This window comes from Rhinolophus sinicus, chromosome 14 (genome assembly GCF_057876585.1).
Source record: "Rhinolophus sinicus isolate RSI-liver-muscle chromosome 14, RSI-T2T, whole genome shotgun sequence".
NCBI lineage: Eukaryota > Metazoa > Chordata > Mammalia > Chiroptera > Rhinolophidae > Rhinolophus > Rhinolophus sinicus.
The window spans coordinates 136,010,627-136,025,947 of NC_142514.1; the positions used below are offsets into that span (position 1 = coordinate 136,010,627).

The 15,321-nt window shown below is 45.1% G+C and overlaps 1 protein-coding gene across 14 annotated transcripts in view; it reads left to right on the plus strand.

The window, feature by feature from the left end:
• Positions 1-15,321, plus strand: part of TENM4 (teneurin transmembrane protein 4) — a 2,724,551-nt gene that overhangs the window by 2,304,887 nt on the left and 404,343 nt on the right. The gene's annotated exons all lie outside the window — the stretch shown is intronic.

Genomic DNA, 15,321 nt, shown 5'->3' on the forward strand with positions numbered 1-15,321 from the left:
TCCTCATTCATGTTCCCACTGAGTCTCTTCTTGGCAAACCCCACAGTGTATTGTAATTGTCTGTGTATGTGTCTACATCTTCCACATGTCCCTCATCCAAGTGCTTATTCACTTCACGTCCTAAATCAAATTGTGTGGCCCCCTCCTTCAGCCTTTTCTACCTCCTGTATTCTGAGTTATTGTTCTTCATAGCAATACCCAACATAGGGAACTGTTGGTTTATTGTCTGTCTCCCCTGACTAACACTAAAGCTCAGCAGAGCGGGGGTTTGACATGCATTCTTCACCGCTGTGTTCCCAGAGCCTAAAAGATTGCTCAAGGTGCTCAATAAACATTTGCTAAGTATCCCCTGGCTCTCCACATCCCCAGACCAAACATCCCTAGTTCTCATGGCATGGTTTTCTAACCATCCTGGCCACCGCCTTGGAGCTCTTCACCTGACACAGCAATACACATTATTGCCGCCTGAATTGTTCTGTTCTGAATAATTGGACTGTTGTTTCTCTTGAAGACATTCTGATGAACAGGACTATTTACATAATTTGTGGGATCCAGTGCAAAATTAAAATCTGGGGCCCCTTATTGAAAAATTATTTAAAATGTCAAGATGGCCATAGCAAAGCATTCAACCAAGCCTGGGCCCTCTGAGTGCAGGGTGCAGGGCTTTGTGTCACTGCACAGGTCATGCGTTCCTAAAGCTGGCCCTTCAATAAAGACCAGATCACAGAAGATTATAAATACCAGGCTTCAGGTTTCTGTTTTGTCATGGAGGAAACAAGGCACTGCAGAAGGATTTTGAACAGAGGTGACATTGAAAGTTTATTTCATTTTTTTCCTGGCTGTAGGTTATACTGATTGTGACAATTTGCACACGTAAGAAAGGTATAAGGTCCTGTTAATCTCTTCTCCTTCCCCCTCACCTCCTGTCCTACAGGTACCAAACCTAAAAGTAAGCAGTGAACATTTGATTACTTTCCTTCTCTCTTTCTGAGTTGTTTTTCCCCTGTAACATAGTTAAGATTATATTTTGGCTACAACTTGTGTCCTGCTTTGTTCACCTGGCTCTGAAAGAGGAGGAGGGGGGCTTCTTAAATGCATGCTTAGGGAGATTGGCCTGCAGACCAATTTAGAGGGGTGTGGGGGTATAGATTTGGCAGCAAGGATTGAGTTGGAGGCAGAGTTAGGGTCCTGGAAGAGAGAACCAGGAAGGGCCTGGACTGAGGGGAAAGAGTGGAGGGAAAGTTAGGAAGCTCAAGCCACTCTGATGGGAGGTGACCACAACTCCATCCATCTTGAATTCCCTTGACTAGTGGGAAAGAACCAAGGTCTGGCCATGTCTTTCCAGGATTCTGCAGGTGACAGCCAGCACTGGGATTGTTTGTCAAATACAACTGTTGGCTCCTCCTTTCTAAGACTAGACCAGTCCTTCCCCCCTCCTCTAGGGCTCAAACTCTGAAAGCTGGCCCCCGGGACAGCCTTTGACAATAGCAAACGGAAATCCAGGGAGAAAGCAGGCTGTGCAGGGTCAGGGTTCCTGATGTCAGTGACAGATGCCTCAGGGTTTAGATTTCCCCATTTTGTTGGTGATCTCCAGTGCCTAGGCTGGCAAAGGGGAGAGTTAATTAACATTGTCATTGGATCCTTAATTATGCGTTTCATGAATTTTCATGTTTCCGCTTTCAAGCTTAATGTTGCTTTCTTGGTGAGGTTGCTTTTTTTTTGTACTTGAGCATAAGAGCCCTGTGATTACAGCGTGTTGTGGATTGCAGAAGGTGATTAAAATGGATTTCATGAAATCTGAAGCTTCCCCTTCTCCCCTCTCCCCCCTCCCCCCACCCCCAGTCCAATAGGCAGGGGAGTAACTCCCACAAAGTCCTGTGAAGAAGTTCAGAGACTCAGGATACGAAGGACATGAGTTTTCTTCTCCATGCAGTTCCTCTCTGGGCCTGGGATCAGCTCCGAGACAGCCCTCCAAGCCCTTCCCTTCCTCCTCCCTCTCACCTCTCCTCCTCCTCCCTTTTCTGAGTGAAGTCCAGCTATGTCCCTGACCCGCAGCCAATTCTCACCCCTAGGGCCAGCGGCTTTGTCACTAACAGAGACAGTAAAACAAAGAGCTTTTTTTTTTTTTTTTTTTTTTGTACAGCCATTAAGTGTGTTTCATTTACCTTCACAGTCAGCCTGTGCTCCCATCTGAGAGGGTTATTCAGTTTGAATAGAGGCCTGAAAATTGCTAAATCCAGTGATGGTGTAAAAATTTCCCGGAGTCTCTTCCTCCTCAGACAAGTCAGTGCATGATGGAAACGAGATCTCATCTTTAACTTGCTCTGTATCAGGGAGGACTGGTTGCTGCTCAGAGGCCATTTAAACAATAAGGGACCTGGGAGTGGGGAGGTGGGTGGGGGGAAGGGTGGCTGGAAGATTTCCTGAAGTATGTGAGGCTTTACCTTGAAGGAAGAGGAGGACCCTGTTGGGATCCCTAGAAAAGGAAAGCAGAGGGGCGGTGAATCCAGCCAGGCAAAACTGGAAGATCTTCCCTAGAAATGACCCTCCGTGACCAATGAGGAAACCAAGTGAACTTTCTTAAGTGTGCATGTCTGTCATCGTCATGCTGGAGGGACTTGGGAAGTCATCTGAGCCGGCTCTTCCATCGCAGAGAACTTCCACTTACCACAGCCAGCCTGACCCAGCAGAGCCCAGGCCGCCCCTTTGTGTGAATTAGGAAATGGTGCACCTTTCCACCCCGGGTGAACACAGGTGAGCCCAGCCCTGAAACACCCCATCTGCTATGTGTGTCCTTGAGTGGGGAACAACCTGCCCAACCACATACAGCATCCCTAGAAGAGAGACCAAAACAGGTCTTTGTTTCTTAGTTCACAGCTCTCCCTGTGCCCTCCAGCATGCTGACCTCTGCCTGAGTTTCTAAGGATTTCCGTATATCTCCGCTCAGTCACCTACATTCTAGAACTTGACTGGTCCTGTTATTTGTACATAAGAATATACAAATTAGCAGACACGGGTATACTCACGTGCGCACATGGGTCTCGTTAAGTATTCAAAGATGGCACTGCTAATGGCAGAACACACTCATGGTTGGGCAGAAGATGCCAGGGTGCCCAGTGTGCTGCCAGTGAGTTACAGTGGCGCAAAGCCATCAGTGCCCTTCACTCCAGGGAGGCTAGGGAGGGGGCTACCATGCCAGACCAATATTCCCATCTTCTCTGTGTGCTGTGAGGTGACAAGGGCTGGGCAGCTGTGTCCCAGGTTTGCAGCAATCTCCTGAAGGTGACGCGGGAGAGAGGGTCTCCTATAAAACAGGGTGGCCTCAGGCCGTGACAGTGATCATGATGGAGATGTACAAAGGGTCTCAGCTGCAGAAAGGAGGGATGCCATTAGTTCTATTGAAGGGATCAGGAAAGGCTTCACAGGCACTGATGTTTAGACCTCGAAGAATGACTAGGATTCCCCAGCAGGAATTATCTTTGGGGCCAGACGATGGATGGAGTTGGGCAGGAAGTAAGGGAAGAAAAAACAACAATAATAGCAGCTCTATTAGGTACCCACCAAGTGCCGGGTATGGATTATTTTATTTAATCCTTGCTGCAACCCTGTGGGTATCCCCATTTTACAGCTGAGGGAACTGAGGCACAGAGAAGTTCAATGATTACCCAGAGTGACACAGCTGGTAGGTAGCAGAACTAGGATTCAAAACCAAGCTTTGTTCCATAGGCCACCCTCTTATACACATTAAACTTCAGGTATCTCAGTACCTCTTATTTGGAAGGCACTGGGCAGCGTTTTCCAAATGTGTATTTTATTAAACCCTCTCAGCGACCCTTTAAGACCCTTCATGACTGTTTTACATGTGGAGAACTGGAGGCTTAGAGAGGTTGCCCAGCTTGTCCAGCTAATTTGGCTGGGTGGGGCTTTGTCCCTCGTCCTGCCTGCCTGGCTCCAAAGCTCTCTCCCCTGCAGAGAGAGACCAGAGCTGGCCTCTGAGTTTCTGTCAGTCTTCTGCACCCCTTGCTTCCTAACGAGAAGGCCTCCTAGGTTCATCCGCCAGGCACCTGACAACTAGAACCACTGCCTCAAAATCCCGTAGAATGAGGCTGGTTCACATTCAGGCTGGAGGAATTTCACTTCATGTGGCTGCCTCTGCCCTCATGGCAATTAGGCCGTCCCACCAAGCCTGCCAAGACTGCTTCATAAATGCGTGTGCTTGGCTAAATTTATTGGCGAGGTCTATTAATCACATTTTGGAAATGAAAAGTGAAACAGATAATAAGTGGCAATATTCCACTTCCATAAAAACCACCTGCAGCTCGGAAAGATAGCTGGTACCTTGCTTTCTTGAACTGTCACACGTCCCTGCTCACTGCCATACATGTTAACATCCCTCCTTAGATGGATAACCAGCTCTGACAGGAATCCACAGATGCTTGCAAAGTGAGTCACTGCTATGCTGGCATCATCAAATTGAGGCGATGGAATTATCCTGGGCCTGCTGGGTGGCAGAGAGGAAATTACCAGCTATGGGTGTTTGCAAGTCTGTGCTTGTGGATGGGAGGGGAAGCGGGAGGGAGGGGGCAGAGAGAAGGAGAGGACAGAGAACAGATCCACATCTGAGCACATTCACCAAACGTGAGTCCATTTTCTGGGTCAGGTGCCTCATGGTTACCAGGTCCAGTGGCCAGTGCCATCACCAGCCTGGGAGCCCCTAAGGAAAGAGGAAAGATCTTTTTTTAGTGTTTTGATTAATATTTGTATCTTTTTTCCAGTTACAAAAGTAATACTACCTAAATGATTTTGTGTGCTTCTGAGGGTATAATATTTGAGGACACATGATGCCCTTTGGCCCCTTACTGGTGATGTTAATTTTGACCACTTGGTTAAGACGGTGTATAAGTCAGCATTCTCCAGAGAAGCAGAGCAAATAGATTATGCAAATAGATAGATGATGATGTAGATATAGCTATAGCTGTAGATATAGATATTTTATGGAATTGGCTCGCACAGTTGTGGAGTTGGCCTACAAGTCTGAAATTTGTAGGGCGGACCGGTGGTCTGGAGACTCAAGCAGGAGTTGATGCTTCAGTCTTGAGGCAGAATTCCTTTCTCTGGGAAATCTGTTTTTGCTCTTCAGGTCTTTCCCCTGATTGGATGAGGCCCACCGTATCACTGAGGATAATCTCCGCTACTTAAAGTCAGCTGACTGTAGATGGTAACCACATCTACCAAGCGCTTTCACAGCAGCACCATCTAAATGTCTGATTAAATAACTGGGTAGTATAGCCTAGCCAAGTTCACACATAAAACTAACAATCACAATGGTTTCCAGTTCTTCTCGTTGTCATGTTGTCCTTTGTAATAAATCAGTATTTTTACAGGGAGATAGCTCAAAGCTATGTAAATATCCTGTTTCTCATTAAATCTTCCCCCCACCCCCTTGAGTCAGCATCTACTTCTGATTCTTGCTAGAATCAGTTTTTACTAAGACAGTTTCATAAAGAGCTTTCCCTGGGAGAGGAGATTTGGGAAACTAGTTTCAAGCCCCAGCTCTACCATTCCGTTGCTCATGTGGCCTTGACAAGTTACCTGACTTTCCCAAGCCAGGGGCCTCCGTGCTCACATAGGGGTGATAGCACCTGCCCCAAAGTCTTGTAGAGCTTAGTAAATGCAATAACAGGCACCAACAAGACACTCCATAAATGTCCGTGGCTTTGAGAATGTGAAATAGATACATCCACACCTCAGTGGAGTAATGGCTGGTCTTAGTCTTGGGCGTAGTGGGTTAGCAAAGGGACCTGAGACCACAGAGGAAGTCCCTTTAGCAAATCATCATCTTCTTTATTACCCTCATCGTACTGTGTTTCCCCAAAAATAAGACCTATCCAGATAATCAGCTCTAATGCATCTTTTAGAGCAAAAATTAATATAACACCTGGTATTATATTAATATTATATTATGTATGACCTGGTATTATATTATATTAATATTACATTATATTATATTATGTATGACCTGGTATTATATTATATTATATTATATTATATTATATTATATTATATTATATTATATTAGACCCGGTCTTATAGTAAAATAAAATATGCCAGTAAAATAAAATATAGTAAAATAAGACTGGGTCTTATATTAATTTTTGCTCCAAAAGACGCATTAGAGCTGATTGTCCAGCTAGGTCTTATTTTTGGGGAAATATGGTAGGATGCAGTATCAAACCCCACCATTAACACTGACCCAGGGAACGTCGACCAACCGTGACAGGAGACATCATCTGAGTCCTGAAGGCCAAGGCTGGAGGTCAGACAAGACAGGAAAAGTATTCCAGGTGGAAGAAGTGGCATGGGCAATGGAGATGGGCGGGAAGAGGGAGAAAGAGTGGCTGCTTTGGAAACTTGGGTAGGTACTCAAGTTTTCCAAAAGCATCACAGAGGGAACTATTTGCATTGTTTTTATTTGCCCCGTTATTACTGTTATGATTATCATTATCAGTACTACTCTCCAGTAATGTGCAGGTACACTCTTGTATACTCATACACGGTACAAAGCAATTCATTATTCTGAGTGAGAAGCAGCATGGCGTAGTGATTATAATATGGGTTCTGGAGCCAGACTGCTTGGGTTCAAATCCCAGCTCTGCCAGTTTACATGTTGTAGGACACTGAGCAAGTTAATTAATCTCAGGAACTCAGTTTTTTTATCTGTAAAATGGGAAGATACTGCCTGGTAGGATTATAGTGATGATTAAATGAGTTTGTGTTCTTAACACCTTAGTTATTACCTGGAAGACACAGAGGAAGTGGTGTTTATTTGTTTGATGAGTAAGAAAGTATACTTTAGACATTTACAATTTGGTCAAAAAGTGTTTCCCTTTAAGCCTTCCAACAACATGTTGCTAATGTGCTCATTTATCTCCATTCTACTTACATTAAAGCTCATTTGATTGCAGCTTTGAAGAGAGGTAGTCACTAACCTGCTGTCATAGAAAAGCAGAATATGAGGGCTCAGGCGATGTGATATCTGGTCCCAAGTCTGCCATTACCCTGCACTGTGACCTTGGACAAGTCACCATCTCTGTCGGAGCCTTGATTTTTCCCACCTATAAAGTGGGACAATTGAGTCAGATGATATCAGAGTGCTTCCATCCCTAAGCCCTGAGGGTTGGTGACCAGCACAGTGGCTTTCATTGCAGGGACAGGCAAGGGCCTGGTGTCCATCAAGCACTTACTGTGTGACAGACACTGCTGGGCCCTCTCCTCACATACTAATGCAGCTAGTCTTCACAGCAACCCCTGAGGAAGATATTACATCCCCACACTACAGTTGGAGATGTCAAGGCTCTGAGGGGTTAAGTGGCTAGCTGGTCACTCAGGTGATAAAGGTCACAGCTGGGACTCCAGGCTGGGATTGCCCGTCCTCAAGCACCTTCTTTCCATTAGGCGAGGCTTCCTCCCCAGCAAGTATTCAGCAAAGATTTAATGGAGGGAGTGAATGAGTGAGTGAGTGAGCAAAAGCATCCCTGCTCAATTATGCTTGGGGCAATTTCTCCTCCTCCTCCAGGTAGCTACACTTTGGAGCTAGGCAGACTTGGGTTTGAATCCCGCATTTACCGCTTACCAGCTGTGTGACTTGGGGCAAATTAGTTAACCTCTCTGAACATCAGTTTCCTGGTCAATAAAAGAGGGATAATTCCTACTTCATACTCTATGTTGAAATTTCAAGAAAGAACACATGTGAAACATTAGCGTAGTGACTAGAATCTAGGTAACTAAAAAAAATAAAATGACTTCTTGCTTGTGGTTTATAAATCATTGGTTTTTGGATTTGGGAATTTCATGGAAAAGTAAAATTTCAAAATAAAAGTTTCCAACTTTGTTTTTTGCTAAATAAGCCTATTAAAGAATAGGATTTTGATGGTGTGAACCCTAGAGGATGGGAAAGTTCATGTTTTCACACATTATTTCTTCCTAGATTTCCAAACTGGAGAGTTTTACGCAATGTTAGACTGGATTTATTTGGGGACACAGGTGACGTGAATTACCAAGAAGCCATGACAGAAATGAGAGTTCCAAATGAAGCCAAATTATATTCACTGGTTTTACATTAGCTATTAAATCGTTGAGGGGGGGAAATAGTGATTTCACCCTTTTGAACTGAAATTGGAGTGAATTGGTGGCTCATATTAAGTTGTGGGTTCAGTCAGGTAAATTACAGAGTTTAATGATAGATTGCATCTTATTGGCATGTGCACGTGTGTATCTATATATTTCAAGATACAACCTTTCAAGGTAGTTCAACCTTTCAAGATAGTTCATTTTTAAAAAATAATGTCTTTCATAAGACTATATAACTAGGCCTGTAATGGCTTAGCCACTAGCTCCAGGCAGCTCTTCAGTTAGGACTTAAAATCCGCACAGGGGAGCTCAGCCCTGAAGGCTGGGCCCCTGGGGGTTTGTACATCTCTCCAGCGAGGCAGCAGTTGCCCAAAGGACGGAGATGGGCCTGTCTTCTATATCTTCCTTAACCCCTTCTGAACCTTGCAACATTCTTGTGCACAGAGGATTCCTCACCTGAAACGTGGCCCCATTCTCACTATTTATCTGAAGTCCAATGGTAAGTCCTTTGATCTAGTAATACTTTAATGGACATAAGTTGACAATCATGCAAAGGAATTTGCACAGAGATGCTCCTTTGCAGCGGTGCTTGTCATCACAGGAGGACGGCCTAAATGCCGCTTCAGGGGCTGCTGGGTTAATCTGTTAGGGTTACTCCATACAGGCAAATAGTGTGCCGCCTTTAAAAACAGGACTGGCCCGCTATGTATATGGATGTGAATGATATTGATAAAGTAGTAACTTGAGGGGGGGAAAGAGCAGATTACAAAGCAATATAAATAGGTGGCATCTTTTTTAAAAAAAGAAAAAGTGACTTTGTGTGAGCACACACATGCAGAAAATGCCTGGAAGGATAGCTGTACAGTAAGGTGTTACTTGGGATTCTCTGAGCAGTGGGGACACAGGGAATCCCTATTATTTTCTTTATGCTTTTCTGAATTTTCAGTTGCTCACAAAAATGTCTTGAGTACCTACTAGATAAAATCCTTGCTTTTGAGACGCTTACAGTCTTGTTGGGAAGAAACAGAGAATAGACAAATACACAAGTAATTCCAAATGCCGATAAGTGCTGGGAAGAAAATGAGATAATAGTTAGAGAGAAACTAACTGGGGGAGGGTGCGGGAAGGCGGATCCATAGAGGGGCCATTTAAATGAGATTTGAAAACCAAGAGAGAAGCACCCAGATGAAATCCGGGATAGGAGGGTTCTAGGAAGAAGGAACAGCTAATGCAAAGGCCGTGAAATAAATAAAAGAATTTTGTACAATAACCATGTGTTATTTCTGTAATCAGAAAAAAATATATTCAAATAGCCATTTGATCCATTCAAACAACCAGAGGGTACATCTGAATCCTCCTGTTCTGGGGGCCCAATCAGAGAGCAGCTGGAATAAGACAGGCAAATAAGAGTGAGGAGCTCAGGTGGCTTCATGAGCCACCATTGAATGATTCTCTTCGAGGGGCATCTCCCAAGAGGCCAGCTCATTGTTTGCCTCACTTTCCTTTATTGTAAGCAATTTTTTTCCCTTTACATTTTGACATTTCTGAAAGCAGAACGTGTCTTACAATCAATGTGTCACTTCCACATTGTGCTTTGTTTTCTTTTCTCAAAAAGGCTCTTACTGAATCAATGATGGCATCTTCGGGCTGATGAAATACAATGTGTATGCGAGTGAAGCTCAGGAGGACCAGCCTTGGGAAGTGGAGAGGCCTTGGCGGAAGTCAGTGCTTCCTGCTAAAGGGGGAGCATTGTGGGGCCACAAGGATGGACTGTGTCTGTGCATTCCACTCCCAATCACCAGCCATAGCCAAGCCCTGTTTAGGCCACTGGGGTACAGAAATGCTTCTACCATGGCCCTAATCAGCTCTCAGGGAGCAAGTAGAAAGGGAGAGGGGCCTGTAATTAGTCAAGTGTAACCCTGCTGATAAATGCCAGGATGAGGAGAAGCCCTGAAACTGGGGGAGCCAGAGGTGGTACCTTTATCCCTGCTTGAATAGGAGGAAGTCTAAGAGCTTCCCGAAGAGAGTACCAGGCAGACAGGCAAAAGGGAATTTGAAGCAGAAGGACAGATGCACAAGCCAGTGTGCCCAGGTTGTCGGTGTGGAATGGTGACTGCAGGGCAGGGTATGCAAAGAGAGCACCCTTATGTAGCGATTGTGCTGGGCCTTGAATGTACCGTGTTTCCCCAAAAACAAGACCTAGCCGGACAATCAACTCTAATGTGTCTTTTGGAGCAAAAATTAATATAAGACCAAGTCTTATGTTACTATAATTTAAGACCCGGTCTTTTATGTAAGACCGGGTCTTATATTAATTTTTGCTCCAAAAGATGCATTAGAGCTGTTTGTCTGGCTAGGTCTTATTTTGGGGGAAGCACGGTATATCAGAAGGATTGCAAACCTGAGAAGACATTAAATCAGGAAGTGACATGGCTACTTACCGTGTTGTCCAATAAGGTAGCCACTAGTCACAGGCAGCTATTTAATTAAAATCAAATAACTTTTTAGAAGCCATGTGAATAGTTGAAAACAAGTTAAATTAAATGAAAAACTCAGTTCCTTCTGGTCACATTTCCAGTGTTCAACAACAGCATGTGGCCAGCTGGACGTGTGGACAGTGCAGATACAGAACATGTATGTCATGCCAGAAATTTCTTTTGGGCAATGCTGCTTTAGAAGGATCACTTGAGGATGAGTAGAAGGACAGACAGAAGAATAGCAATGGCCATAGTGTTTACTGTGTATCAGGTACCATCTAAGTGCTTCTCATGTATTGTTCCTTGAACCTTCAGGACACCCACAGATTCCTGTACAGGTCCACTGCGGGGACAAGGCCATGGGCCATTTGTCAGCATTTTCCAAGAAGCTTCTGGTTTCTCCTGGACCCAGGGTTCTATTGCTAGGTAGTTTTTAAGGGGGTCTGGGAAGTGTTAGAGCCTCAACTTTGCTAAAAAGTCACTACCACACTAATCCATAGTTGGCCAAGACGGCACTAATGGGAATCCTCTAAATTCAATGACGAACACTATGCAACCTTGCCAGAAGGCCTTCCAAGGACCTAACCCAGCTTGCCGACTGACGACTGCAATTGTTGCCTATTTCTTGTTTACCTTTTCCCCTCAAAAAATGGAGACTCTATCCTACTTACATAAGGCTTAGTACTTGGTACTATTCCCAGCGCTTTACATACTAACTCATTTAATCCTCATAAGAACTCTATGAATAACTATTATTTCCCCCCATTTTACCCATAAAAGAACTAAGTCTTGGGGAGGTAAATCAACTTGTACCAAGGTCGTAATTTGTTCAAGCTAGTAAGTGGTGGTGCTAGGATTCGAACACACACACTGTCTGTCCTTGGGGTCTGGCTCATAACCATGGCAGTATATAGCCTCTCATCATAAATCTTTTGGAACTAGAAGACAGCTGCTAAGTGTACTTCCACCTGTTTTGGCTGCAGTGGTGTGAGAACTTGACTCTGTTCCAGAAAACCTTGGCTGAAAGTTATGCCCAGTCATAACACAAATGCCTCACATTTGGGGGACACTTTATATCATTTTAAGAGTACTTTTCTGCCAGGAGTAGTTATGGTTAATAGTTGTCGTACAGTTACACCATGTTTTCTGGTTTACAAAGCACCTTCATTTGCATGTTCTCATGCAGTCCTCGCACCAGCCCTGAGAAGAAGGTGAGGCAAAGAGAGTAGTTTATCCACATAACACAAGGAGCCCAGTAAAATGAAGGCACCTGTTCAGGATTACTCAGACCCTCTGGGATGCAGCTGTTTCTCGAGTTCCACTTCCATTGATCAAGAGCCTCTCAGCCTTGTCAGTGGATTTCAAAGTCAAGCTAAGGTAGGGGTTGTAAAGCCATGATGACCCTGTGTGCTAGCCCTGGAGCGTGCCAAGGTCAATGCACAGGCCAACAGATAGAAGTCATTTCAGAATAACTGGACACTTCCACTTACATTTCTCAGATGTTACACGAGACACCAAATCCACAGCAAAACTTATAATCTGCCTCTTCTGTGTTCCCGCCACGGCACTTACACAATCAGCTTCTGTGTCTCTTAAAAGATTTATGATGAAATTTTTTCATAATAATACTCTTTCATAAGGAAGAGTATGTATGACAAATGTGTGTGGTTTAAAGAATAGTATCCCTACCAGCTCACTTGAGAAACAGCATATGATACGGCCTTGGAAGTCCTGTGGTGCCCTCATTTCCACCCCTCCTCCAGGTCACTGCTCTCCTGCAGTTCTTCCCTCGCTTTTCTTTATAGTCTGACTTATTCAGACCGGGCTGCTATAGCAGAATACCACAGACTGGGTAGCTTAGAAACAAGACAAATGTATTTCTCATGGAGGCTGGAAGTCCACGATAAGGCACTTGCAGTTTCTGTGTCTGATGAGGGTCACCTTCCTGGTTTAGGTATGGCCTTCTTTTCACCAGGATCTTCCATGGCAGAAGTGTGAGGCTGCTCCATGGGGGTCTTTTTTTATAAGGACACAATTCCCATTCTTCAGGGCTCCACTCTTATGACCTAATCACTTCCCAAAGGCCCCACCTCCTAAAACTACCACATTGGGGACTGAGGGACTTTAACATTCAGTCCACAACGTAGCCCTGGACCACTTTGCAATCCTGTCCCAGCAAAATATCCTCCCCAGCTGCAGCCCACATGCTCTTTGTGCTCCAGTCCTTGCTCTGCACACTGCACCCATCTCGGGTAGCTTCTTCTGAGGAGTGGGAAAGGGCCTGGAGGAGAGGGACGGAGGACACAGATGGAATCCTTTTCCAGTCAAGGACAGTGGAAGGTCAGGAAACTCATGCACACACATTGGGAGAAAAGGAGGAGGTGTCCTTTTAAATTTATTTCTGGAGCAGTTTGGTCACAGTGTCACCTGCACCGACCCCCTTTACCGTGTGGACTTCTAAACTGGAGAGGAGCTTGCATAGATTGGGGTTTCCTAAAATTGTCATTTATTCTGCAGATATTTATTGAGCACTTACTCTGTTCCAAGCCATGTCACAGGTACAGGGGTTGTGGTGGGAAATGTTCTATCCTCAAGGGGTTTACTGTCGAAGAGAGGTCTTCCACTAGCTCTGATCCCTACTTTGTCACTATTACTAACCTATTCACCTTTAAAGGTTGGGGTGGGGACAAAATTAGAAGATAATATGGAAGTGCTTGGAAAAGCTGAGGCATATCCTGGCTGACGTTGCTTGTAGGACACTCTACCATTCCTGAAATGAGGTTGGTTAGGCACGTGAAGGGTCTGGAGCTTTGGGTACTCACACCTGTAGTTACCTGGGCCTGCCACTAGATGTCAGTGACGTGCAGGAGGGGGCAGGGAGCTAGTGAGGGTGTGAGCTTTTTGACAGAGTTGTGAAAAGCGCAAAATAACTGCTTACTGTGTGCTAGATGTCATTCTATATGTATTTGTTCTGATACAGAAACCCTCTGATTTAACTATTGCTCACAAAAACTCTCGTGCCCTGTTTACAGATGAGGGAACATGCTCAGCAAAGGGAAGGATCTAAGGGGCAGTCTCCCCTGCTCCATCTGAGAGTACCAGGCAAAGGTGGCTAAAGAGATTAAAACAGCCCTGGTATGAAGAGTGTTCAACCAGTTGGCCCTGTATTGCTATTAAACTGCTGTGAACAGGCTCTCCCCGTGGGGAGCAACAAATGGCTGCACACAAGCTCATGGAAACCAGAGAGCTCTGCATTCATTAAAACCCCTGTGGATGCCCATGAGGTCGCAGTACAGGTGTGCATTAGGCGGAAACAGTGGTTCAGGTTGACAAGGGCCAAATGGCAGTGTGAGGGCTGTGCTCTGTCAGCTATGTTGGAAGCAACAATGACCGTTGTCAACTTGGACTTGACATGAAGATTATAAAAAGGTGTCTGCAGACCTTTCCCCCTCCTGTAGATGCACCGATGTCAGCTGTGAAGGGCTCTCTAGTCCATGTCCTTCCTAAATAGTCCCAGAAAAGCTCTGCTGAAAAGTAAAAGGAGAATGTGGGGGAGGGTTCAAAGTCAAATTAAATTGGTAAAAATCTGTATGTCATAGTTCTTTTTTTTAACCTTTTATTTATTTGTCTTTTTCTTTTTGTTTTTTCTTTGGGGGGGGGGAAGAGGAATGGAACTTTATTGGGGAACAGTGTGTTCTTCCAGGACTTTTTTCCAAGTCAACTTGTTGTCCTTTCAGTCTTAGTTGTGGAGGGCGCAGCTCCGCTCCAGGTCCAGTTGCTGTTGCTACTTGCAGGGGGCGCAGTCCACCATCCCTTGCGGGAGTCCAACCAGCAACCTTGTGGTTGAGAGCCCAATGGCCCATGTCGGAATCGAACCGGCAGCCTTCGGAGTTAGCAGCATGGAGCTCCAACTGCCTGAGCCACTGGGCCAGCCCTGTATGTCATAGTTCTAATGGATAGGTCCAATGATGACATGGTTCACATCCATGTTCCCATGGGAGGGGGAATGACTGGTTCTGAGTCACACAGGCAAAGAGGACACCAAGTCTCTAACCTAAGTATATTCATGCCATGTTGCATGACAGGGCAAATGCCATGACCCGTGGGATGGGAGGCTTTACAAAAGACTGCAAGGAGACCTCACAAACAAGAGAAGGGCTGGTTCCAAGGCACTGGGGTTAGATCTCCATGAAAGAAAATCCTAGCATCACTCCCTCAAATGCAGTCCCTCCCAGGAGGGGAACTCAGGCGGTGCTAGAAGCAAACCAGAGATCACTGCATGAGAATAAAATGGCAGAGGGATGGAGCTGCTCAGACAGGAGGAGGGAAGACTCAGAAGTCCTAATGGCAAGATCAGAATGTCTCTGTGTGATGTCTCAGGGACCTGTGGCCACAGAGTGAGTTAGCAGGAGGCAGGTTTTAGCTCAGCAAGATAAATGCTTACAATGTACCAAGTAAGCAGTTTATAAAGCCATTTTTATGTGTATCATCTCATTCAATCCAGACAGTCACCCTTTGAGGGAGTTTTTATCCCCATATTACAGACGGGGAAAGTGAAGTTCAAAGAAGTTCACTCATTTCCCCAAGTTCTGGAGGGATTAGAATCCATGTCTTTGTAGATACAACAGCACGTTCTTTGCTCACTGAAGTTGTCCAGAGATGAGGAGAGGATGACGTTGATAGCTGTGAAGTAGGACTCGGCAGCCATGTTTTG